This window comes from Bos mutus, unplaced genomic scaffold, assembly GCF_027580195.1.
Source record: "Bos mutus isolate GX-2022 unplaced genomic scaffold, NWIPB_WYAK_1.1 CTG213, whole genome shotgun sequence".
Lineage (NCBI taxonomy): Eukaryota > Metazoa > Chordata > Mammalia > Artiodactyla > Bovidae > Bos > Bos mutus.
In genome coordinates, this window is record NW_027219586.1 from 79,838 (window position 1) to 107,154 (window position 27,317).

The 27,317-nt window shown below is 40.6% G+C and overlaps 1 pseudogene; it reads right to left on the reverse strand.

Annotated features, from left to right (window-relative positions):
* Positions 1-7,979: 7,979 nt before the first annotated feature.
* LOC138986839 (ubiquitin-like modifier-activating enzyme 1) overlaps positions 7,980-27,317 on the reverse strand; it is a 45,420-nt pseudogene continuing 26,082 nt past the window's right edge.

A 27,317-nucleotide genomic window follows, 5' to 3' on the forward strand; every position in this document is an offset into this window, starting at 1 on the left:
AAGTATCATCCTACCTCCACTGAGGTATATTATATGGTGTATATGATCTAACTTCTGAGTTTGCACTATGGAATACACATTATGCCACTACTGAGCAAGCTCTAGTGTACACATGACAAAGTACTGATCCCCACATCAAAGAGCAATGCCAAAAATTATTCAAAGTACTGCACAATTGTGTTCATTTCACATACTAAGAAAGGTAATGCTCAAAATTCTTTGAGCTAGGCTTCAAAATATGTGAACCAAGAACTTCCAAATATATACGCTGGATTTAGAAAAGGCAGAGGAACGTGGGCATACACTGCCAATAGCCATTGCATCTTAGAAAAAGTAGGAAGTCAAGAGATACCTGGAGTAGCAGGCAAGTTTGATATTGGAGTACAACATGAAGCAGGGCAATGGCTAACAGAGTTTGCAAAGAGAACTCACAATTCATAGCAAACACCCTCTTCCGATAACACAAGAGGTGTCTCTAGAGATGGTCAATGCTGAAATCAAATTGATTATGTTCTTTGCAGCTGAAGATGGAGAAGCTCTATACAGTCAGCAAAAACAAGATTAAGCAGTGACCTGGCTCAGATCGTGATAGCCTTAAAGCAAAGTTCAGACTTAAATTGAAGCAAGTATAGAAAACCTCTAGACATTTTGGGTTTGACCAAAGGCAAACCCTTATGATTACACAGTGGAATGGACAAACAGATTTGAGGGATTTGATCTTATAGACAGACTGCCTGGTGAACTATGGACCAAGGGTCATGACATTCTGCATGAGACAGTGATCAAGGCCATATCCAGAAAAATCAATGCAAAAAGTCAAAATGGTTGTCTGAGGGGGGCTTACAAATAGCTTAGAAAAGAAGAGAAGCTAAAGGCATAGGAGAAAAAGAAAGATAACCCACTTGAATGCAGTTTTCCAAAGAATAGCAAGGAGAGTTAAGAAAGGCTTCCTCAGGAATCAGTGCAAAGAAATAGAGAAAAACAATAGACTGGTAAAGAACAGAGATTACCTCAAGAATATTACAGATACCAAGGAACATTTCATGCAAAGATGGGCACAGTAAAGGAGAGAAAATATATGGACCTAACAGAAGCAGAAGATATTAAGAAGAGGTGGCAAGAATACACAGACTGTACCAGAAAAAGATCTTAATGATCTAGATAAACACGATGGTGTCTTCACTCACCTAGAACCAGACAACCTGGAATGTGAAGTCAAGTAGCCCTTAGGAAACATCACTGTGAACAAAGTTAGTAGAGGTGATGGGTTTCCCGTTGTGGGATTTCAAGTCCTACCAGATGATGCTATTAAAATCCTGCACTCAATATGCCAGCAAATTAGGGAAGGTCAACACTGGCCACAGTACTGGAAAATGTTAGTTTTCACACCAATCCCAAAGAAAGCTATGCCAATGAATGTTCAAACTACCACACAACTGCACTCATCTCACATACAAGCAAAATAATGCTCAAAGTTCTCCAAGACAGGATTAAACAGTACATGAACTGAGAACTTCCAGATGTTAAAGCTGGATTTTGAAAAGTCAGAAGAACTAGAGATCAAATTGCCAACATCCTTTGGATCAGAGAGAAAGCAAGGAAGTTCAAGAAAAGCATCCACATCTTATTTGGACTATGTCAAGGTTTTGACTGTTTGGATGACAAGAAACTACGGATCATTCTTGAAAAGATGCAAATACCAGATCTCTTTAGCTGCCTCCTGAGAAATCTGTAGGCAAGTGAAGAAGCTACAGTTAGAACTACTCATGGAACAATGTATTAATTTCAATTGGGAAAGGAATACATCAAGGATATATATTGTCATATGGCTTACTTAACATACTCAGAGCATATCATGTGAAATGCCAGGCTAGATGAAGCCCAAACTAAAATCAAGGTTGCCTGGAGAAATATCAATAACCTCAGAAATGCAGTTGACACCGCATATATGACAGAAAGTGAAGAATAACTAAAGAGCCTATTGATGAAAAAAAGAAGAGAATGAAAAAGCTGGCTTAAAACTCAACATTGAAAAAATGAAGATCATGGCATCTGGTCCCATCACTTCACACCAAATAGATGGGAAAAAAATGGAAACAGTGATAGACTTTCTTGGGCTCCAAATCACTGCAGATGGTTAGTGCAGCCATGAAACTAAAAGGTGCTAGACCCTTGAAAGAAAAGCTGTAACAATCTAGAGAGCATATCCAAATCAGAGGTATTACTTTGCAATTAACAGTCTGTCTGGTCATACCTATGGCATTTCCAGTACTCATGTATGGATGGGAAAGTTGGACTATATAGGAAGCTAAGCATGGAATAATTGATGCTTTTGAACTGTGGTGTTGGAGAAGACTCTTGAGAGTCCCTTGGACTGCAAGAAGATCAAAGCAGTCAATCCTGATGGATATCAGCCATGAATATTCATTGGAATGACTTTTGCTGAGCTGAAACTCTGATACTTTGGCCACCTGATTCAAATAACTGACTATTGGAAAAGACCCTGATGCTGGGAAAGCTTGAGGGCAGAAGGAGTAGGGCCCAACAGAGGATGAGATGGTCGGATTGTGCAACTAATTTGATGCAGATGAGTTTGAGCAAACTCTGGGTGTTAGTGATGGACAGTGAGGCCTGGTGTTCTGCAGTCCATGGTGTTGCAGAGAGTTGCTATGACTGAGCAACTGAACAAGAGCAGAAAAATACATTTCAGTAAGAAATTAAGACATAACTTTCAAGAAGATACTCAGAGAAAAATATAGAAAATTTATCAATTCACTTCCCATACAGCCATTTTTACTGCTATTGAAACAAGTTTTCCATATTTAAATATTATTTTCCTCAAGTATGTGAATTCTAAATTTTTTTTTTCATCTCATAGAGGTGTATTGGTGAAACCATGATGCAGAGTAATGTAGGTTCTCACAGATTCCTTTAATAAAGTCATGACGTACTTAAAGATTTAGGGGTAGTTTTTCCATGGCAATAAAATATTTTGATGAGTAACTTTTTTATTCGTCAGAAAACATGAATTACTAAAATCAAATTAGTTTGGAATATTTGTAGTCTCTCTCTCAGTATCAAAAGATACTACAGCCCTAACAATAATGCACGGTTTTTAAACCAAAACCCTAAAACACAAGAGCTCACCACATTCTAACAGCACATTAGAAAAGTGTTGTTAATTTGCTATTAAAATCAGTGAGCATTATACCCAAATTAAAGAATGGCAAAAACAGCTTGAAGAACATCATTCAGTTCCGTTCAGTTCAGTTCAGTTGCTCAGTCGTGTCCAACTATTTCCGACCCCATGAATCGCAGCACGCCAGGCCTCCCTGTCCATCACCAACTCCCGGAGTTCACTCAAAATCACGTCCATTGAGTCGGTGATGCCATCCAGCCATCTCATCCTCTGTCGTCCCCTTTCCCTCCTGCCCCCAATCCCTCCGGAGACTTTTCCAACGAGTCAACTCTTCTCATGAGGTGGCCAAAGTGCTGGAGTTTCAGCTTTAGCATCATTCCTACCAAAGAACACCCAGGGCTGATCTCCTTTAGAATGGACTGGTTGGATCTCCTTGCAGCCCAAGGGACTCTCAAGAGTCTTCTCCAACGCCACAGATCAAAAGCATCAATTCTTTGGCGCTCAACTTTCTTCACAGTCCAACTCTCATATCCATACATGACCACAGGAAAAACCATAGCCTTGACTAGACGGACCTGTGTGGGCAAAGTAATGTCTCTGCTTTTGAATATGCTAAGTTGGTCATAACTTTTCTTCCAAGGAGTAAGCGTCTTTAAATTTTCAGTTCAGTTTAGTTCAGTCGCTCGGTCGTGTACAACTCTTTGCGACCCCATGAATCGCAGCAGGCCAGGCCTCCCTGTCAATCACCAACTCCCGGAGTTCACTCAGATTCACGTCCTTCGAGTTAGTGATGCCACTGGCCATCTCATCCTCTGTCCTCCCCTTCTCCTCCTGCCACCGATCCCTCCCAGCATCAGAGTCTTTTCCAATGAGTGAACTCTTCACATGAGGTGGACAAGGTACTGGAGTTTCAGCTTTAGCATCATTCCTTCCAAAGAAATCCCAGGGCTGATCTCCTTCAGAATGGATTGGTTGGATCTCCTTGCAGCCCAAGGGACTCTCAAGTGTCTTCTTCAACACCACAGTTCAAATTCTAAGCATCAATTCTTTGGCTCTCAGTTGTCTTCACAGTGCCACTCTCACATCCATACATTACCACTGGAAAAACCAGAGCCTTGACTAGACAGACATTTGTTGGCAAAGTAATGTCTCTGTTTTTGAATATGCTTTCAAGGTTGATCATAACTTTTCTTCCAAGGAGCAAGCGTCTTAATTTCATGGCTACAGTCACCATCTGCAGTGATTTTGGAGCCCCCCACCCCCCCATACACACAAAATAAAGTCTGACACTGTTTTAACTGTTCCCCATATATTTCCCATGAAGTGATGGGACTAGGTGCCATGATCTTCGTTTTCTGAATATGGAGCTTTAAGCCAACGTTTTCACTCTCCACTTCCACTTTCATCAAGAGGATTTTGAGTTCCTGTTCACTTTCTGCCATAAGGGTGGTGTCATCTGCATATCTGACATTATTGATATTTCCTCTAGAAATCTTTATTCCAGCTTGTGCTTCTTCCAGCCCAGCGTTTCTCATGATGTACTCTGCATATAAGTTAAATAAGCAGGGTGACAATATACAGCCTTGACATACTCATTTTCCTATTTGGAAACAGTCTGTTGTTCCATGTCCAGTTCCAAATGTTGCTTCCTGACCTGCATATAGGTTTCTCATGAGGCAGGTCAGGTGCTCTGATATTCTCATCTCTTGAAGAATTTTCCACAGTTTATTGTGATCCACACAGTCAAAGGCTTTGGCATAGTCAATAACGCAGAAATAGATGTTTTTCTGGAACTCTTTTGCTTTTTTGATGATCCAGCAGATGTTGGAAATTTGATCTCTGGCTCCTCTGCCTTTTCTAAAACCAGCTTGAACATCTGGAAGTTCACTGTTCACGTATTTCTGAAGCCTGGCTTGGAGAAGTTTGAGCCTTACTTTACTAGCATGTGAGATGAGTGCAATCGTGAGTAGTTTGAGCATTCTTTGGCATTGCCTTTCTTTGGGATTGGAATGAAAACTGACCTTTTCCAGTCCTGTGGCCACTGCTAAGTTTTCCAAATTTGCTGGCATATTGAGTGCAGCACTTTCACAGCATCATCTTTCAGTATTTGAAATAGCTCAACTGGAATTCCATCAGCTCCACTAGCTTTGCTTGTAGTGATGCTTTCTAAGGCTCACTTGACTTTACGTTCCAGGATGTCTGGCTCTAGGTGAGTGATCAGACCATTGTGATTATCTTGGTCATGAATTTCTTTTTTATACAGTTCTTCTGTATATTCCTATCACCTCTTCGTAATGTCTTCTGCTTCTGTTAGGCCCATACCATTTCTGTCCTTTATCGAGCCCATCTTTGCATGAAATGTTCCCTTGATATCTATAATCTTCTTTAAGAGGTCTCTTGTCATTCCCATTCTGTTGTTTTCCTCTATTTCTTTGCATTGATAACTGAGAAAAGCTTTAGTATCTCTTCTTGCTATTCTTTGGAACTCTGAATTCAGAGGCTTATATCTTTCCTTTTCTCCTTTGCTTTGTGCTTCTCTTCTTTTCACAGGTATTTGTAAGGCCTCATCAAACAGCCATTTGGCCCTGAAAAGGAACATTTGAAATTCTGGTAGTTTAACAGAATGTAGGGACCAGAACTTCATGCTTAGCTGGAGATAGAAAGACAAATATTGCATAAGGTACCTAAAAATCAAAATCATAGAGATGGAATATACAGTATTGTTTGCCAAAGGCAGAGGGGAAGGGACCTGGGGTGTTACTGTTTGATGGGTATAGGGTTTAAGATTTGCAAGTTAAGTTCTAGAAATTTTGCTGTACAATGTAACCGTATTTAATACTACTTAAGCATATTTTAAAAAATGATTAAGATGGTAAATCTCTTGTTTTATATTTATTTTTTTAACCAAAATCTTAAATAAAGAAACGAACAAACACAGGATGTCAATATAAGACATCTTAAGAAGAAAGACAGAGACAAGAGGAGATAAGAAGTAACACACAAGGCAAACAAGAGATCAGGGTAAAAAGAAACAGAAAAAGATATATTGTGGGGAAATGTACCAATAGCAAAGAAGAGAGTAGTGAAATGGGATAAACAGGATATATATGAGAAGGAAGGAGAGGAAAAACAGTGCAGATTTTTAAAAAATGTATAGGAAAAAACAGTAGAAAGTACCTAAAGGGGAGACAGGTAGAAAGATGCTTAAAGAGAAATATACAAAGAGGCATCTGAAAGAGTGGTTATTTCAGACAGAAAATGCAAGAGATATAAGAGGAGAGGACAGATATCAGATCAGATCAGATCAGTCACTCAGTCGTGTCCGACTTTGCGACCCCATGAATTGAAGCACGCCAGGCCTCCTTGTCCATCACCAACTCCTGGAGTTCACTGAGACTCATGTCCATCGAGTCAGTGATGCCATCCAGCCATCTCTGTCGTCCCCTTCTCCTCCTGCCCCCAATCCCTCACAGCATCAGAGTCTTTTCCAATGAGTCAACTATTCGCATGAGGTGGCCAAAGTACTGCCATTTCAGCTTTAGCATCATTCCTTCCAAAGAAATCCCAGGGCTGATCTCCTTCAGAATGGACTAGTTGGATCTCCTTGCAGTCCAAGGCACTCTCAAGAGTCTTCTCCAACACCACAGTTCAAAAGCATCAATTCTTTGGTGCTCAGCCTTCTTCACAGTCCAACTCTCACATCCATACATGACCACAGGAAAAACCATAGCCTTGAGTAGACAAACCTTTGTTGGCAAAGTAATGTCTCTGCTTTTGAATATGCTATCTAGGTTGGCCATAACTTTCCTTGCAAGGAGTAAGCGTCTTTTAATTTCATGGCCGCAGTCACCATCTGTAGTGATTTTGGAGCCCAGAAAAATAAAGTCTGACACTATTTCCACTATTTCCCATCTATTTCCCATGAAGTGATGGGACCAGATGCCATGATCTTCATTTTCTGAATGTTGAGCTTTAAGCCAACTTTTTCACTCTCCACTTTCACTTTGATCAAGAGGCTTTTGAGTTCCTCTTCACTTTCTGCCATAAGGGTGGTGTCATCTTCATATCTGGGGTTATTGATATTTCTCCCAGAAATCTTGATTCTAGTTTGTGTTTCTTCCAGTCCAGTGTTTCTCATGATGTACTCTGCATACAAGTTAAATAAACATGGTGACTCCATGTCCAGTTCTAACTGGTGCTTCCTGACCTGCATACGAATTTCTCAAGAGGCAGATCAGGTGGTCTGGTATTCCCATCTCTTTCAGAATTTTCCACAGTTAATTTTGATCCACACAGTCAAAGGCTTTGGTATAGTCAATAAAGCAGAAATAGATGCTTTTCTGGAACTCTCTTGCTTTTTTACACAGGAAGAAATTGAGGGATACATAGAAAGAAAATAAAATGTAGACAGGGATTTATAGAACACGAGAAGGGTAGGGGAGACCTGGAATTTTGAGTTTGGGGACAGTTACATATGGAGAGATGAGGTATATCTTGAGAGAGAGATGAGGAAAGATATACATACAGATTAATCACAGGTTAAAGATACACATCAAAGAAAAGTAGGGATGTAGATGAGACCTGTCAAGATGAACCAGGGAAGAAATCAGGCAGAGAGACTACTAGTAGAAATCATATCCATTTCTACCTCAGAAGAACACAAGAAGAAGTATAGGGAAATAGAACAAAACAAAGAAAAAACACACAAAGAAAAGACATGGTCTATCTGAGAGAAGGAGAAGAAATAAATAGTGTGAGAGAGGATTTGCCTCAATACAATGCTACTGGAAACTGAAGAAGCAAGGAAAAAGGGCAGTGGATAAATCTCAGACAGGAGATCTCAGAGCAGAGCCAGGAGCAAAACACCAGTGCACAGGAGGCTTGCATGGACATGGGCTACAGTAGTGTGGTGGTCCAACCCAACTAAAGTGCTCTCACTAATGGAGGAACTGGTTTGCAGAACCTCATCAGAAACTTGGATGCTGATGCCAGACTTTGGGGTGAACCCAGGGACCTGCATAGACTGAATGACTATGGTGACAGCACTCCGGTCCTGAGAGCCCATCAACCCATTGGTCTGGGCAAATAGGTTGACAGCAGCTATCATGTAGTCCAGATGCAGGGGCTAAGAGAAGGCAAGGTAAGGAGGGGTAAAAACATCAGTACTCCCCTATGGAGGCTCAGTCTCTTTACCACACGTTCAGTGACTTCCTACCTAACTGCAGGAGACCCAGGAGTGCTAGGAGCCAGCACGGGAGTTCCCACCCATGACAAGGTCATCCGGGAGAGCCCTAATGGGCAAGGCAAGTCAGGACTTGAGGGGCCCCCTGGAGCTGCTTGAGCATCTAAGGCCAAAACCAGAATCTGTCTGTTTTACTATTTTATGACTTTTACCAACTCCTCTGACATTAACGGGGGCGGGGTCTGGGGGGCCTATTCCCAACCACCTTTCTCTGAAGGAAATCAACTTAGAGCTCTAGTTAATAAGACTCCTGGGCATAATAGGAGTGTTTCAATCCAAACCCCTCAGATGGCTCTCTAACTTGCCTGATAGGTTTATCTGGACTCCTACAGCTACACGTATGATTGTTTACAGCCTCCCAGCCGTGAGAGGCATGGGAAGCTTAGTATATTCAAATAGTATAGAGCCTCTTGGGGAGTTAAAAATTATTAGAATAGAACTAGTAGAAGATTTCATTGTTGAGCTAATGCTGCTGCCAAGTTTCCATATCCCTTACCCATTGTGTCCCTACTGCTGTTAAGTCGCTTCAGTTGTGTCCAACTCTGTGCAACCCCGTAGACGGCAGCCCACCAGGCTCCCCCATCCATGGGATTCTCCAGGCAAGAACACTGGAGTGGGTTGCCATTTCCTTCTCCAATGTTGCATTCTCCTAGTCCCTGGGAGTATATTAATTAATATAGTTGGTATATAGAAAAAATAAGTAGTGGCCTTGGTGTTAACAACCTTAGACCCTGGAGGTAATAAATTCTTTCCTTGTTGTAAGCCCACTGCAGCTTTGCCCTATAGGAATGCAACTTTATCTAACACTTTAGGAGGATGGAGCCAAACTTTAAAATAATTACTCTTAGAAAAAATAAGTTTTCTGGTTAACTAACTTTGTTCTGATAACCTTCAGAACAAAAAGTCATAAAATGTTAATAGGCCTCCTGGCCAGAAGATGATGTAAATCACCTAAAACATTTGTATACGATAAGTTTGCAGAAAAGAAAGCCTGGTCTTGATAAGAATCAAGGACTGCGGACTTTGCAGGACTTTACACCCCCAATTATCCTCTATGCACAACTTAAGGTGTATAAGCTCCCTTTGAAAATAAAGCCACAGGCCTTGCTCATCAGGTTTGGTCTCCCCTTGTCATTCTTGCTTCCCTTTCTCTTCTTTTCTTCTCTGTTTTTCCTTCAGGATGACTGAATGCAACATGGGGATTCTCGGAGACCACTTCTAAGACCTGGGCTTCTAAGACCCATTAAAGAAGGTTCCTAAGGTGTGGCACCTTCAGCTGTTCGAGAGGGCGCCTGCGGCCTCCATGGTCAGAGCAAGTTCGGTGTCACAAACTTTATTAGTTTCCCACAAAAACCAATTAGATTAAGCCTCTGTCTCTCCCCTTTTGCTATTCTTTAGCCAATGCCGTCCTCCTGAGGATATCCCTGGATCCAACCAGGGCTGGACCCCGGTACAGGAGATAGACTTACATTGTTGATGTCAAAGATGAGTGGGTGTGGGCAGCATTTAGGCCCAGACCAGAAACGGGCTCCTGAACCTGTAAGCTAGAAAACAAGAAGATTTAGGGGGAGCAGAACCTGCCAAAAGAAGTCTCTCTAATAACCACGACTCCTCATTTTCAGTCCTGGAAGGCCCAATTCATTATACTTGGACACTCGCTTTCTGCCAGATACAGAGATATTGATGAAACTTTTACGGACTGCCAGCCACTGTGTTCTTGTTGTTCAGATGCTAAGTCATGTCCAACTCTTTGTGAGCCTGTGGACTGCAGTATGCCAGGCTCCTCTGTCCATGGGAGTCTCCTGATAAGAATACTGGCATGAGTAGCCATTCCCTTCTCCAGGGGATCTCCCTTACCCAGGTATTGAACCCAGGTCTCCTGCACTTCAGGCAGATTCTTTACCACTGAGCCAGCAGGGAAGCCCACCAGGCACTGTACTAACAAATTAACTTACTAACTTAATAAAGAGCAACTAACCTTCACAAAACGCTCATGAAATTAGGAAATTAGGTTATCACTATTCCCAATTCCGTGATGAGTATACTGAGGTGAAGAGAGGAACTGCGTAACTAGTTCCAAGAGAACACAGCTAGATTCTATGCCATTAACTCTGAATTTTTTCTTCTATAGTTTCAACAGTCTTGACTGGGAATCTGGAATGACATATTCTACGGATAAAGGAAATTGATACCAAACATCTCAGGGTAGAGGAAACAGTAACTGGTGATTAGAGGAGAACAGTGGCAGTCTTTGACCTCAAAAATCATTTCCTTATTTGTTTTAAGACCTCTCAAAGGCTTGCTGAGCTTGCCACAACTGGATTAACCAGAGTGAATCATGTCAAAACCGTGGCAGAAGCCAACACAATAGTGTAAAGCGACTACCCTCCATTTAAATATAAATAAAAAATAAATTAAACAATGCTGGGGTAAACTGTTCCCAGTAGACCTATTCTGACAAATGGTCCCTAAAACTGTGTTACTACCTGGTTAGGGGGAAAGTTATGCAACAGCTATCTGATGTTGTTGGAGTACTGGGTATGCCAGTGGTAGTATGCCCAGGTCACACAGTCAGCCCATGATTGTGGCCGCTGCAGCACTAAGCTGCGCTGCACAGCCTCCAGCACCTCCAGAGGTTGGGAGCCTGCCAGGCACAGCGTTCGTTCCACAAACTTGGGATCTCTATCAAGAATCAAAGGGGAAACCAATGCAGAATTACAAAGTTATCTTAGGAGTAAGCTTATGTCTGTGGACAGTCAGTCCTATCTTCCAAAAGTATAAGGCCCAAGCAACCATTAATTTGTTCAGAAAGTACACCAGGGAATTCCCTGGTCACCACTAACTGTCTTTCTGCCAGAGGGGGTATGGTTTCAATCCCTGCCTGGGGTACTAAGTGTCCATAAACCACAGGTGTGATTATTGGTGTGTCCCCCAAACCCCTGAGGGAAAAAAAAAAAAGTACAGTAGGTCCTAACTGTTAAATGGTTACAGAGTACTCTGCCTGACAGGCCAGAGGAAGGGTGAGCAGGCATTTGCACGAAAGTACTCACATAAGATACTGGTTGATGTTTTCTGCCAGCTTCTTGAAAAGACCTTCAAACTCATCCCAAGCCTACTTCAGACTGAGCAGAAGACATTACGTGGGATACAGGAAAAAAAGTTAACTTTTCTGCAGGCATTAGAGAGAACATCAGGGAAATACAGGAAATAGGAAGAGCATGTCTGCTATTGGAAAACAGAAGAATGAAGCCCTACCAATGGGACTCCTCAAACTTTTGAAGCCCCCACCATTCCATTTAAAAATCCATGAGGTTGGTCTGGGCAGAAATTACTGCCAAGGCTAAGTTTGTGGAAAACTTCTGAGGTTATATACACTAGCCTAGGTATGTCATGCCTAAATTATAGAAAAAAGTTCACACAAAGAATAAAACATGAATGGTCTCTCCACAGTGATCTTCTGAGGACTGGGCAGAAAATAATAATAGCACTTTGCCCCCTGAGAATTAAAAGATAAATAAATACAGTCCCAGGCAAAGTGATGTGAAACATCCTGCTGGTGGAGATCTAGATCCAAATGCCAGCTCTGCCACACTTTTGTGACCTTCAGATACATCTTGTCTTTTGTATCCTCATTTAAAGATTCTATATCACTAATATCTATACCTCAAGGAGTTAATATCAAATAATAAGCACACAGGTATGTATTCTAAACTTATTGTGAATGTCACAAGGACATACCAAATGTAAATGCTTTACAAAAGTCCTGTGAGAGTTACAACTTTCATTTCCATTTTACCGTAAGGGATCTGAAGCATAAAGAGCTTAAGTCCAAGTGTCAAACAGGTATTTGTTTCAAAAGCCCTTTTATTGGCCACTCTGTATGTTAGTAGAAACAGAGTAACGAAACCATAATCTTGCAAAGGTTTTACATATTCAGAGAAACAGACAGACAGACAGACACACACACACACCCCAATACATCTTACTACCTCTCCCTCTGTCTCTGACTATAAATATATACATACACACACAAACATGGGAGGCATGGACAGGCAGAGAGACACACTGCGTACTGAATCTGTCAGTATAAACTCATCCTGAAAGGAAAAGTGACAGATACAACTGTTTCTTCTCATTTTCTTACTATTCCCATACTTCCTAAACATACTAAAAAACTGCATTAAGAATTATTTTGATAAAATGATGGTTATTTGCAGACCAAAAAAGAGACAGTGATTAGGGGTAGGTTCTGAGTGCCAGCTAACCAGAGGCTTTTACATTGTCAATCTAGATGAAAGATATGTGCTTCTCTATATATGTACATTATGTAAACAGAATTACTCTGACAAGCTGCTAAATGTTTTTTGGACAAAAATCAGAGAGCTATATTCAAAACTATGTACTCAGTGTTAGACAGGCCTTTAAATAACAAGCAGAGCTGATATTAAGATGATTTTGTTTAGCAAGAAAACAATATCCTGTATATTAAGAGAAACATCTTCACTTGTTAGATATACATTTCTTATGCAAAATAGTTTACATAGTATACATAATACTTCCCTGTATGTTTGCAAAATAAAATTCGCAAGTTAAGAAACAACATTCCAAAAAGTTTAGGATACTAGGTGTAAGCGAATGAAGGAGATTTGAAGGTAGGGCACATTTTATATACACTGAGGCGCACATCACTGGAATCAAAAGAGCTTGGCACTGTCCAGATGCCTATCTGTTCCACCTCTTTCTACCCCCACAGCCGGTCACCTGCAAAGTGTACTCGATGGAGTTCGGGAAGTGCTTCAGTGTGCAGATGGGGATGGACTTCTCAGGAGGGTCCTGGCTGGAGCTGTATGCCTCCGTCAAGAAGGGGATAACCACTTTTACATTACCCTTGGTTCCCAGTGTGCCTGACTCCAGAAGTGGCTTATGGTGGTAAACACAGCAGTGGTCCATGTACATGCCTGTGGAAAAGAGTCAGCAGATGAAGGGGAGGTAAACATCAGTACATGAGATGGTGACACTGCCTCCTGAAAACACAAACATCGCTCTGGCCTTCTTTTCACCCATCCAGAACACTTACAGGCATCCACACTGTCAAGGGCATTGGCTACACCGTTCAGGTTTTGGAAGAAGTCATCATCATACACATGCTCTGTCTCAGGGCCCACACAGTTCTGATGGCTTATAACCCGGATGTGTGCATTTATTTGGCTCACAGCTGCAGCAGCTGTGTCAGACTTCGATTTCTGGGTAGGGGCAGAGCAAACAGAACTGTCATTCATATAATCACCCAACTGACATGTGCAGACCTATTCTAAAAACTGATTAAGTAATGATGCTCAAAACCGACACTGTGAGTTCAGGGGCTCTGTGGCACAGGACAAAAATCCACACAGCTGAGGCTGAAACGTATTGGGAACAGGGCTGAAAAAGAAAACAGTGATACAACAGTAGACAATGCATTGAGCACCTGTTTCTTCTATCTACCCAATATGCATTGTTAGTTTTACTTACCAGCACCCAGAATGCATGTGGGGTGCATTCGCTGTGAGAAAACCAAGATCCTCTGGTTTACAAAACCAGGATCCTCTGAAACCCTGTATCAGCTCATGTTCCTTATCTGTTCAAAACCCTCTGTCAGTTCCCACTCTCAACAAAGGAAACAGTGAGATGGCCCCTATTACTTTTACAGGTTTCTCTGTTCCCATGATCTCGCACTGTCTCTGTCTCTTAACCACAGAAAGAATATTTCAACCTTGAGATTTTCCTCATGCTGTTACCTTTATGTGGTATACTGTTTCCTGAAATTTCTTCCCCTTCACCTCTCTCATCTTTAGTTCTCTGTGGAAATGTCACCTCTCCAATGAGACCTTTTTTTAACACATTGCAAACTACCCTCTCATGGCTCTATGTTCTTTATCTTGCATTTCATTCTTAGCCTGAAACATTATTTTTAACCCCATGTTCAAACTATACATTTTGTTATTGGTATTTATCCACTCTAGTAGTTGACAAAAGTAGAGCTCTTACAAAGTTTTTTTTTTTTTTTAATGTGATGCAAAGCCATCAATATTTCCTACATTAGACATCTAAACAGAGAAAGGTTTAAATAATATTAGTCTGTTTAAGACTAGGATAATCCCATTATATAACACAATCATTAAGAAAAAACATTGCAAAATGAAAACTTTAAGATTAGACAGGAATCGAGTGTATTTACAGTTTTTCAATTTTGTCTTATGCTATTTTAGAAGACAGATGAATTTTCACAACTCGTGCAGTCAATGTATTATATATTTTGTTTAAAAGAACATAAGGGATAGTCAGCCTTACCAAAAAAAAAATTATATATATGTTTCAGTAACAGTTTTTAGGTGATATTTTTAAAAAATACATAACACTTGACAAGTGTTTACAAATGCAGTTGCAAGGTGAAATGTGGAATCCATATCAACATCCACTGGTTTTCAATGCATTTTGAATGGATCTTTCCTTAATGCAAAATTCTGTACCATCATCTACTCATTTGGAAAACACCGTGTCCTTTGCAGACAGCTTTCACAAGTAGAGAAGAAGATTCCCCCATTCCGCTGGTGAAATGAGAATAAAAAGAAAATAATATCCTAGTAAGTCTTGAAACATTTGTGGACTTGAGGAAAAAGTGCTGTCTACCTCCACTGAATTTTGAGAATCTCTCCATCTTATATCATTGCATTAGAGAAGAGCAGAAATGTCTCTATTTTCTTATATATCTCAACTGTGAAAGTAGTGCCTAGTACCTTCATGATAAAATGAAATGCAGACACTGAGCAGACAAAAAATGAGCCTGAATTTACATAAGACTTTCACATAAGACTTTCCCCTATAACCTAGCTCCTGTAATCTCATGTAATCAATAACTAAAAATCAAAGAAAAAAAAAGTAGGGAGAGATATAAAACGACAAATGCAATATATAAGTATTCAGTGAATATCTGCTGTAAGACTGAACTGTAGAGAAAAATTAAGGGAGGAACTGAAGGAAAGGGGAAACAAAAAAGACCTAAGTCAGTATGATAGATAAGAAGAAAAAGGATAAAAATGCAACAACTTAACCCTGTGCATCTCACTCACTGTGCCATCCCAAGGACAGAACAGAAACTGTCAGTTCAGATTTGACTTCTCAATGATGTCCATGTCTGTAACTGTGATTGACCCACCATCCCCAGAGCCTAGCCCAATCATGGCAAAGTTCATGAGCAGTTCACAGACAATGGCCTCTGCACCCACCTGAGTGAGATGCAGTCAAGAAGAGAGAGGTGATGGTTAGGAGCACTCAGGTAACAACACAACCCCTCAGTCCTTATTTCTCCTGGAGACTGTAAGAGAGGGTTGGACAAGAGAATCTAGTATTGAATATTTAAGTCCCAGGAGCATAAAAATGCATGGTCATCAGGAAGGAGGCAGAAGACCAGGAACAAAGGATCTGGTATAAAAAAAATAAATAAAATGGTACACAGAAGAGATGAAGGTACAATCAAACACCTACCCTTCCAAGGTAACAGGAGACTTAAGAAGAGGTGGCCTGAGCTAGAATAAACAAAAGTAGCTTTTGCCCAATAGGAGTTCTTGTCAAGAAGTATCTCTGCTTGCCCAGCTTCTCTTGCAGGCCAGAGCCAAATACAGCCACCTGCTCACCATAACGGTTCTGGCACTGCATCATGTGAAGGGAGGAGATGATTACAGAAAAGGTATGTCAGAGAGGACCAAAGAAATATCTTTTCTCTGGGCCCCCATCACATACTGGAAGGCATTTGTCCTCTGTAAGAGCTTCTTGGTCCTCAGGGAGACACTCAAGAGCATCAAAGTCAGCCACTGCATAATAGGCATAAACTTTCCAGAGCAGGCCTGAAGAGGAGGTAAGAAAGAGGGAGTGCTCCCTGGTTAACCAGAGCCTGACAGTAAGTAGCAGAGTCAGAAAGAAACCTAGCCCACTCCACCACTGTCCTTCAACCCAAACTTACCTTCATTACCTCCTGAGGAGCCAGGCCCCCAGTGAAAGCATTCATGGGTGCTAGATCCACAGCAGCGACGTAAGCCAGCTTCCAGATGAGGTCTTCATCCAACTTGTCTTGCTGCACTGGTGGCGGGGCTTGAGACTTCACAGCCTCTGCTAGGGTCACCAGTTCTGCTGCCTCCTTCTGGTACTACACAAGAAACAAAGACCCAGTCATTCCATTGTGGGGAGAGGGAGACGTAGAAAAACTAAAGAGAAAATAAGTAATGGTGGAGCTTTGGTGCAAGGACCCAGGCTAGGTTCACCCACCTACCTCATTGTGGGGCTGAGGGGGCCGGCCATGCTGAGTACAGAACTGGTGCAAGGCCTGGAAACCAATGTGCAGCTGAGCAGAGGGAGAATATTTGGCAAAATCTGTTATCACAAAGTCTGGCTCTGCCAGTGAGTTGAGCAAGGATTTCTGGTGGAGAACAGAGAACAGCACATTAGAACTAGAAAAGCAAAACAAAACAAGAAATACCTGGACCCCTACAGTACACCCTCCTGCACATATTCACAAAGCTTATATTCTTAGTTATTCTGACCTGACTGAGAATGCCTCCACGGATATAATCAGAGAAATTTGAGGTATCACAGATATTAAAGGTATAGGGACCTGGAGGATACAAAGCATGAAGACTTATCTGTCAATTCACACCCTCCCAGGATCAACAGTACTATTAAAACCAGAACGGAAGAACCTCCCACTCTCCCTCTCCACCACCCACCTCTCCCTTGGATTGCAAGTATGGGATTAGCAGATGCAAACTATTGTACATAGGATGGATAAACAACAAGGTCCTGCAATATAGCACAAGAAACAATTTCCAATATGCTGTGATAAACTATAATGGAAAAGAACACATAAAATAATGTATATACAACTAAATCACTTTACTATTAACTAGAAACTAACAAGATTTTAAGTCAACTGCATTTCAATTAAAAATACTTTCATTTTTAATTTTGAAGACTTGCATTTATTTCCACATCAAAAATAGTATCTACTGAAACCTGAGATTAAGAAAGGGATAAAACCCATCATTAAAAATTTAAAGGAGCAGGGGCTATTAATTCCCTGTAACAGTCCATGCATCACTCCTATTTTTGGTATAAAGAAATCAAATGGTAAATGGAGACTAGTTCAAGATTTACAAATATAAATGAGGCTGTCATTCCTTTATGCCCTGTGGTGCCTAATCTTTATATTTTATTGTCTGAAATTCCTGAATGAGCCAAATATTTCTCAGTAATTGATTTGAAAGCTGCCTTCTATCCAATGCGTTTGGCAGAGGAAAATCAACTTCTTTTTTTTTTTTTTTTTAATTTTTTATTTCTCATGTGTTCCCCATCCTGAACCCTCCTCCCTCCTCCCTCCCCATACCATCCCTCTGGGTTGTCCCAGTGCACCAGCCCCAAGCATCCAGCATCGTGCATTGAACCTGGACTGGCATCTCGTTTCATACATGACATTTCACATGTTTCAATGCCATTCTCCCAAATCTTCCCATCCTCTCCCTCTCCCACAGAGTCCATAAGCCTGTTCTATACATCAGTGTCTCTTTTGCTGTCTCGTATACAGGGTTATCGTTACCATCTTTCTAAATTCCATCTATATGCGTTAGTATACTGTATTGGTGTTTTTCCTTCTGGCTTACTTCACTCTGTATAATAGGCTCCAGTTTCATCCACCTCATTAGAACTGATTCAAATGTATTCTTTTTAATGGCTGAGTAATACTCCATTGTATATATGTACCACAGCTTTCTTATCCATTCATCTGCTGATGGACATCTAGGTTGCTTCCATGTCCTGGCTATTATAAACAGTGTTGCGATGAACATTGGGGTACACGTGTCTCTTTCCCTTCTGGTTTCCTCAGTGTGTATGCCCAGCAGTGGGATTGTGGATCATAAGGCAGTTCTATTTCCAGTTTTTTAAGGAATCTCCACACTGTTCTCCATAGTGGCTGTACTAGTATGCATTCCCACCAACAGTGTAAGAGGGTTCCCTTTTCTCCACACCCTCTCCAGCATTTATTATTTGTAGACTTTTGGATCGCAGCCATTCTGACTGGTGTGAAATGGTATCTCATAGTGGTTTGGATTTGCATTTCTCTGATAATGAGTGATGTTGAGCATCTTTTCATGTGTTTGTTAGCCATCTGTATGTCTTCTTTGGAGAAATGTCTATTTAGATCTTTGGCCCATTTTTTGATTGGGTCATTTATTTGTCTGGAATTGAGCTGTAGGAGTTGCTTGTATATTTTTGAGATTAGTTGTTTGTCAGTTGCTTCATTTGCTATTATTTTCTCCCATTCTGAAGGCTGTCTTTTTACCTTGCTAATAGTTTCCTTTGATGTGCAGAAGCTTTTAAGTTTAATTAGGTCCCATTTGTTTATTTTTGCTTTTATTTCCAATATTCTGGGAGGTGGGTCATAGAGGATCCTGCTGTGATGTATGTCAGAGAGTGTTTTGCCTATGTTCTCCTCTAGGAGTTTTATAGTTTCTGGTCTTACGTTGAGATCTTTATTCCATTTTGAGTTTATTTTTGTATATCGTGTTAGAAAGTGGTCTAGTTTCATTCTTTTACAAGTGGTTGACCAGATTTCCCAGCACCACTCGTTAAAGAGATTGTCTTTAATCCATTGTATATTCTTGCCTCCTTTGTCAAAGATAAGGTGTCCATATGTGTGTGGATTTATCTCTGGGCTTTCTATTTTGTTCCATTGATCTATATTTCTGTCTTTGTGCCAGTACCATACTGTCTTGATAACTGTGGCTTTGTAGTAGAGCCTGAAGTCAGGTAGGTTGATTCCTCCAATTCCATTTTTCTTTCTCAAGATCGCTTTGGCTATTCGAGGTTTTTTGTATTTCCATACAAATTGTGAAATTATTTGTTCTAGCTCTGTGAAGAATACTGTTGGTAGCTTGATAGGGATTGCATTGAATCTATAAATTGCTTTGGGTAGTATACTCATTTTCACTATATTGATTCTTCCAATCAATGAACTGGTATATTTCTCCATCTAGTAGTGTCCTCTTTGATTTCTTTCACCAGTGTTTTATAGTTTTCTATATATAGGTCTTTAGTTTCTTTAGGTAGATACATTCCTAAGTATTTTATTCTTTTCGTTGCAATGGTGAATGGAATTGTTTCCTTAATTTCTCTTTCTGTTTTCTCATTATTAGTGTATAGGAATGCAAGGGATTTCTGTGTGTTGATTTTATATCCTGCAACTTTACTATAATCATTGATTAGTTCTAGTAATTTTCTGGTGGAGTCTTTAGGGTTTTCTATGTAGAGGATCATGTCATCTGCAAATAGTGAGAGTTTTACTTCTTCTTTTCCAATTTGGATTCCTTTTATTTCTTTTTCTGCTCTGATTGCTGTGGGCAAAACTTCCAAAACTATGTTGAATACTAATGGTGAAAGTGGGCACCCTTGTCTTGTTCCTGACTTTAGAGGAAATGCTTTCAATTTTTCACCATTGAGGATAATGTTTGCTGTGGGTTTGTCATATATAGCTTTTATTATGTTGAGGTATGTTCCTTCTATTTCTGCTTTCTGGAGAGTTTTTATCATAAATGGGTGTTGAATTTTGTCAAAGGCTTTCTCTGCATCTATTGAGATAATCATATGGTTTTCATTTTTCAATTTGTTAATGTGGTGTATTACATTGATTGATTTGCGGATATTGAAGAATCCTTGCATCCCTGGGATAAAGCCCACTTGGTCATGGTGTATGATCTTTTTAATGTGTTGTTGGATTCTGATTGCTAGAATTTTGTTTAGGATTTTTGCATCTATATTCATCAGTGATATTGGTCTGTAGTTTTCTTTTTTTGTGGGATCTTTGTCAGGTTTTGGTATTAGGGTGATGGTGGCCTCATAGAATGAGTTTGGAAGTTTACCTTCCTCTGCAATTTTCTGGAAGAGTTTCAGCAGGATAGGTGTTAGCTCTTCTCTAAATTTTTGGTAGAATTCAGCTGTGAAGCCGTCTGGACCTGGGCTTTTGTTTGCTGGAAGATTTTTGATTACAGTTTCAATTTCCGTGCTTGTGATGGGTCTGTTAAGGTTTTCTATTTCTTCCTGGTCGAGTTTTGGAAAGTCGTACTTTTCTAAGAATTTGTCCATTTCTTCCTCGTTGTCCATTTTATTGGCATATAATTGTTGATAATAGTGTCTTATGATCCTTTGTATTTCTGTGTTGTCTGTTGTGATCTCTCCATTTTCGTTTCTAATTTTATTGATTTGATTTTTCTCCCTTTGTTTCTTGATGAGTCTGGCTAATGGTTTATCAATTTTATTTATCCTTTCAAAGAATCAGCTTTTGGCTTTGTTGATTTTTGCTATGGTCCTTTTGTTTCTTTTGCATTTATTTCTGCTCTAATTTTTAAGATTTCTTTCCTTCTACTAACCCTGGGGTTCTTCATTTCTTCCTTTTCTAGTTGCTTTAGGTGTAGAGTTAGGTTATTTATTTGACTTTTTTCTTGTTTCTTGAGGTGTGCCTGTATTGCTATGCACTTTCCCCTTAGGACTGCTTTTACTGTGTCCCACAGGTTTTGGGTTGTTGTGTTTTCATTTTCATTCGTTTCTATGCAAATTTTGATTTCTTTTTTGATTTCTTCTGTGATTTGTTGGTTATTCAGCAGCGTGTTGTTCATCCTCCATATGTTAGAATTTTTAATAGTTTTTCTCCCGTAATTGAGATCTAATCTTACTGCATTGTGGTCAGAAAAGATGCTTGGAATGATTTCTATTTTTTTGAACTTACCAAGGCTAGCTTTATGGCCCAGGATGTGATCTATCCTGGAGAAGGTTCCATGTGCGCTTGAGAAAAAGGTGAAATTCATTGTTTTGGGATGAAATGTCCTATAGATATCAATTAGGTCTAACTGATCTATTGTATCGTTTAAAGTTTGTGTTTCCTTGTTAATTTTCTGTTTAGTTGATCTATCCATAGGTGTGAGTGGGGTATTAAAGTCTCCCACTATTATTGTGTTATTGTTAATTTCTCCTTTCATACTTGTTAGCATTTGTCTTACATACTGCGGTGCTCCCGTGTTGGGTGCATATATATTTATAATTGTTATATCTTCTTCTTGGATTGATCCTTTGATCATTATGTAGTGACCTTCTTTGTCTCTTTTCACAGCCTTTGTTTTAAAGTCTATTTTATCTGATATGAGTATTGCTACTTCTGCTTTCTTTTGGTCCCTATTTGCATGGAAAATCTTTTTCCAGCCCTTCACTTTCAGTCTGTATGTGTCCCCTGTTTTGACGTGGGTCTCCTGTAGACAACATATGTAGGGGTCTTGTTTTTGTATCCATTCAGCCAGTCTTTGTCTTTTGGTTGGGGCATTCAACCCATTTACGTTTAAGGTAATTACTGATAAGTATGATCCCATTGCCATTTACTTTATTGTTTGGGGTTCGAATTTATACACCATTTTTGTGCTTCCTGTCTAGAGAATATCCTTTAGTATTTGTTGGAGAGCTGGTTTGGTGGTGCAGAATTCTCTCAGCTTTTGCTTGTCTGAGAAGCTTTTGATTTCTCCTTCATACTTGAATGAGATCCTTGCTGGGTACAATAATCTGGGCTGTAGGTTATTTTCTTTCATCATTTTAAGTAGGTCTTGCCATTCCCTCCTGGCTTGAAGAGTTTCTATTGAAAGACCAGCTGTTATCCTTATGGGAATTCCCTTGTGTGTTATTTGTTGTTTTTCCCTTGCTATTTTTAATATTTGTTCTTTGTGTTTGATCTTTGTTAATTTGATTAATATGTGTCTTGGGGTGTTTCGCCTTGGGTTTATCCTGTTTGGGATTCTCTGGGTTTCTTGGACTTGGGTGATTATTTCCTTCCCCAGTTTAGGGAAGTTTTCAACTATTATCTCCTCAAGTATTTTCTCATGGTCTTTCTTTTTGTCTTCTTCTTCTGGAACCCCTATGATTCAATGTTGTAGCGTTTAATATTGTCCTGGAGGTCTCTGAGATTGTCCTCATTTCTTTTAATTCGTTTTTCTTTTATTCTCTCTGATTCATTTATTTCTACCATTCTATCTTCTAATTCACTAATCCTATCTTCTGCCTCTGTTATTCTACTATTTATTTGCCTCCAGAGTGTTTTTAATTTCATTTATTGCATTATTCATTATATATTGACTCTTTTTATTTCTTCTAGGTCCTTATTAAACCTTTCTTGCATCTTCTCAATCCTTGTCTCCAAGCTATTTATCTGTGATTCCATTTTAATTTCAAGATTTTGGATCAATTTCACTATCATTATTCGGAATTCTTTATCAGGTAGATTCCCTATCTCTTCCTCTTTTGTTTGGTTTGGTGGGCATTTATCCTGTTCCTTTATCTGCTGGCTATTCCTCTGTCTCTTCATCTTGTTTAAATTGCTGAGTTTGGGGTGTCCTTTCTGTATTCTGGCAGTTTGTGGAGTTCTCTTTATTGTGGCTTTTCCTCGCTGTGTGTGGGTTTGTACAGGTGGCTTGTCAAGGTTTCCTGGTTAGGGAAGCTTGTGTCAGTGTTCTGATGGGTGGAGCTGTATTTCTTCTCTTTGTTCAGTCGCGCTGTGGGGAGGAGGGAGGATGCTGCAAACAAATAACACTGGCGTGCGCTCGCAGTGCCTCAGCCACACTGGGTCTGCCCCCGCTCACGGCACGTGTAGCCTCCCTGCCCACACTGCTCGGGCTCTAGGTTGTTCCGCCGGGAACAATCCGAGGCTGGCCCTGTGTTGCATGTACCTCCCAGGTCCAAGCCGCTCAGGTTCAGGCACTCGGGTAGTCCTCAGAGGCGCAGACTCAGTTGGGCCTGAGTTTTGTGCTCTTCCCAGGTCCGAGCAGCTCAAGTGATGAGGTGTTTGGCGAGCGCCAATGCTGCGCTTATCGCCTCCCCGCCACTCGGTTATCTGGGTGTAAAACCGGCGCACCTTCTCAGGCAGATGTTAACTGTCCAGACCCCCAAAAAGTTTTAGTTAGCAAAGAAGCCTGCTTACAGTTTTATAGATAATGTCTCTCTGGGGCTGTGATTGCCCTCTTCCGGCTCTGGCTGCCTGTCACCGGAGGGGGAAGGTCTGCAGCCGGCTATCTCTGTTCAGTTCTTTGTTCCGTGCGCGGGCCTGGCGGTCTTAGGTTAGGGCTGGTTTTTCGCGTGGTAGATATCCCACAGTCTGGTTTGCTAGCCCAAATTATTTCGCTCAGATAGTGCTCAGGGTATTCAGGCCAGATTCTTACTCTAAGCGATGCAGCCGCTTGCTAATGGCGCGTGCAGGCGTCTGCGCTGCTTCTCCGCTGGGGGAGTTACCGTAGGACTCACAATCTTCGAGTTTTAATTGTTTATTTATTTTTTCTTCCTGTTATGTTGCCCTCTGTGCTTCCAAAGCTCGGCACAGATTCGGCAGTGAGAAGGTTTCCTGGTGTTTGGAAACTTCTCTCTTTTTAAGACTCCCTTCCCGGGACGGAACTCCGTCCCTCCCTCTTTTGTCTCTTTTTTTGTCTTTTATATTTTTTCCTACCTCCTTTCGAAGAGTTGGATTGTTTTTTTGGGTGCCTGATGTCCTCTGCCGGCATTCAGAAGTTGTTTTGTGGAATTTACTAGACGTTTAAATGCTCTTTTGATGAATTTGTGGGGGAGAAAGTGTTCTCCCCGTCCTACTCCTCCGCCATCTTGGCTCCTCCGTCCGAAAATCAACTTCTATTTGCCCTTGAGGACCCTACACAGCCAGCTTTTCAGTTAACCTGGAAGTATTGCCCCAGGGATTTCATGACAGTCCTCACTTATTTGGACAAGATTTGTCACGAGAATTTACAAAATTTTAATAGCTCTGAAGCAGTGATGCTACAATATAGGGATGATATTTTGCTCAGTGCTGAGACGGAGGAAGCTTGTTCACGAGCCTCAGAAGACTTCCTAAACTTTCTGGCAGGCTGCAGTTACAAAGCATCAAGAGAAAAGACTCAGCTTTGCCAAAAACCTGTTAGATATCTGGGCCTAATCATATCAGAAGGGACTAGGGCCATAGGTCCTGAGAGAATTAAACCTATACTAAATCACCCCCTACCTATGAATTTAAGACAATTGAGAGGATTTTGGGGAATCACGGGTTACTGTCACATTTGGATTCTGGGTAATGGGAAACTTGCCCAGCCTTTATATAAACTTATAGCTGAAACACAGCAGGCCCAAACCCACAAACTGGTTTGGTCTCCGGATACTCAAAAGGCTTTTAAGTTTATTCAGACTGCTCTCCTGCAAGCTCCCTCTCTGAGCTCGCCCACAGGGTCAGAATTCAATTTGTTTGTCACTAAAATAAAAGGTGTGGCCTTGGGAGTTTTGACACAACCCTGAACCAGCCACCTATTGCTTATTGAAACAGAGAATTAGATGTATTTTCTCGTGGGTGGCCCCAGTGCCTAAGAATAATTGAGGTAGCAACTTTATTAACACCTGAAGCTTTAAAAATAATTAATGGATGAAACATTACTGTACTGACTTCTCGTGATGTGAGTGGAATCTTAAATTCTAAGGTTAATATTTGAATGAAAGACAGTAAACTTTTTAAATATCCGTCATTGTTGTTAGAAGGACCAGTAAGTAAGCTTAAAGTTTGTGGAAATTTAAATCCTGCCACATTCCTTCCTGAGAAGGAAAATGAAACATCTGATCATGATAGTTCCCCATTCCTAACTTTAAACTATGCAGCTTGGGAAGATCTAATGGGTACTCCATTAGACAATTCTGACATGGAAATATTTATTCACGGCAGTTCCTTTGTTCATGATGGAAAGCGTAAAGCAGGTTACATCATAGTGACTGCTAAAAGGTTTTAGAAGCAATATATCTCCCCCAGGGACCAGTACTCAATTAGCAGTGCTTGTGGCTCTGAATTGAACTCTAGAGTTAAGCAAAGGGCAGCGGGTAAATATCTACACTGATTCTCAGTATGCTTATTTGACTTAACATGCTCAAGATGAAATATGTGTAAAAAAAAAATAAAGTTTAAAACAGCAACAGGAGAAACTATTAAACATTTCAGAAAGATCTAGAGACTTTTAACCACTATATATGGTCCTAAAGAAGTAGCTCTTACGCGTTGCAAAGAATATAACAGGTATGGATGTAAGGTAGCTAAAGATAATCAGCTCACTGACTGCCAAGCCAGAAAAGTGGCACTGTATGAAACCCCATCATTACAGATGCCTTTGATCTGGACAGGTCTTGTGGAAGAGGAAAAACCACAATATACTGAGGCAGAATTAGGAAGATATGAGAAAAGAGGAGCAATGATTGCTGATAAAGGATGGCTACAGTCCAAGAATGGACTATTAATAACTCCTGAAAACACTCGATGGAAAATTCCTAAGGGTTTACACCAAAGTTTTCATTTAGGTGCAGAGAATACTTACAAGATGGCTTCTTATTTGTTTGAAGGTAAAATGTAATGAAAACTTTAGAGAACATTATCAAAAGGTGTGAGGTTTGTCAGAAAATAACCCAAAGTCTGAAAAGCTAGCAAAATCTGGATTACAACGAAGTTGAGAATATCCTGGAGAAGACTAGGAAATTGATTTTAATCATATGCCAAAAGCTAATGGTTATTCTTGCTTACAAGTTTGGGTGGACACTTTTACTTGATGGATTGAAGATTTTCCCTGTCATAGTGAACAGACTAAGGAGGTTATAATGATTTTAACCCATGCAAGTATCCCCAGGTTTGGGCTGCCAAGAAGCCTTCAGAGTGACAATGGCTCCACCTTTAAAGCTGTTGTAACTCAGCGGGTGTCTAAAGCTCTAGGAATAGAATATCACTTACACTGTTCCTGGAGACCCCCAATACTCAGGAAAGGGTGAAAAAGCTAATGACATTATCAAAAGACATCTGCACATATTAACTCGAGACAATGGACAATTAGGTTAAAGTCCTACTGATAGGTTTAATGAGGGCTTGAATTTCCCCCCAAAAGGAGGGACTGTCCCCCATTTGAATGTATTTATGGAAGGCCTTTCTTATACACAGACCGTGCTATAGACCCAGAAGCCTTAAAATTAGCTAGTTGTGTAACTCAGCTCTCAGCTTTTCAACAGGCATTTTAACAGAACTCCATGAAACGACTCCTGACACAGCCTCTGAGTCCAGCAAGCCTCTATTTGAGCCAGGAACTGAGGTCCTCATAAAAACATTGGGGTCTGGGGGCTCATCCCTTGAGCCCCTCTGGGAACACCCACACCAGGTTATTCTTTCTTCTCCCACAACTGTCAAAGTGCCAGGAATTGATTCATGGGTACATCACACTCAAGAGGTGGCACCCTGACCAGAACTAAGTGACTTCATTTTATGTCTTTACTTTCTATGCTCTGATTTTGTACTTTTCAGATGGGCCTGATAACGTATGTGAGCCTAATTCTGCTGACTCCCAAAGTCCTGAGTCTGCTGTTTGATCCTCAAGACAATGCCTTCCTGTCCGGGGCTCACTCCTATGCAGCATTTCACAATCAGTCTAACTGCTGGGTCTGTGGAGTGTTTCCCTCTTCATCAGTGAAGGCTTCCCGTGATGGACATTTCCACTTCAAGGAAAAGACTTTCTCCAAGTCTGTGAATACTTTCAATAACAATCATACCCGATGCCTCTTTTTTATCTGATGGCATCTAACAACCCTAAAATGGACTGGAGCAGCACGTTGTACTTTCTATGGACGTAATATGCCTTTTAATTTTGATTATACGTTGTCTCAGTTCAATGACTCTTTTGCTACACAGGAGGCAAATAGGTATAAATCTAATGGATTTTTACCTGACGTTTATCAAACATGGGATGAGGTTATATGGTTAACTCCTGAAAAAGGACGTCTAATATCTACTGCCCCTATATGCTGGAAACAAACAAAGCCGTCCCC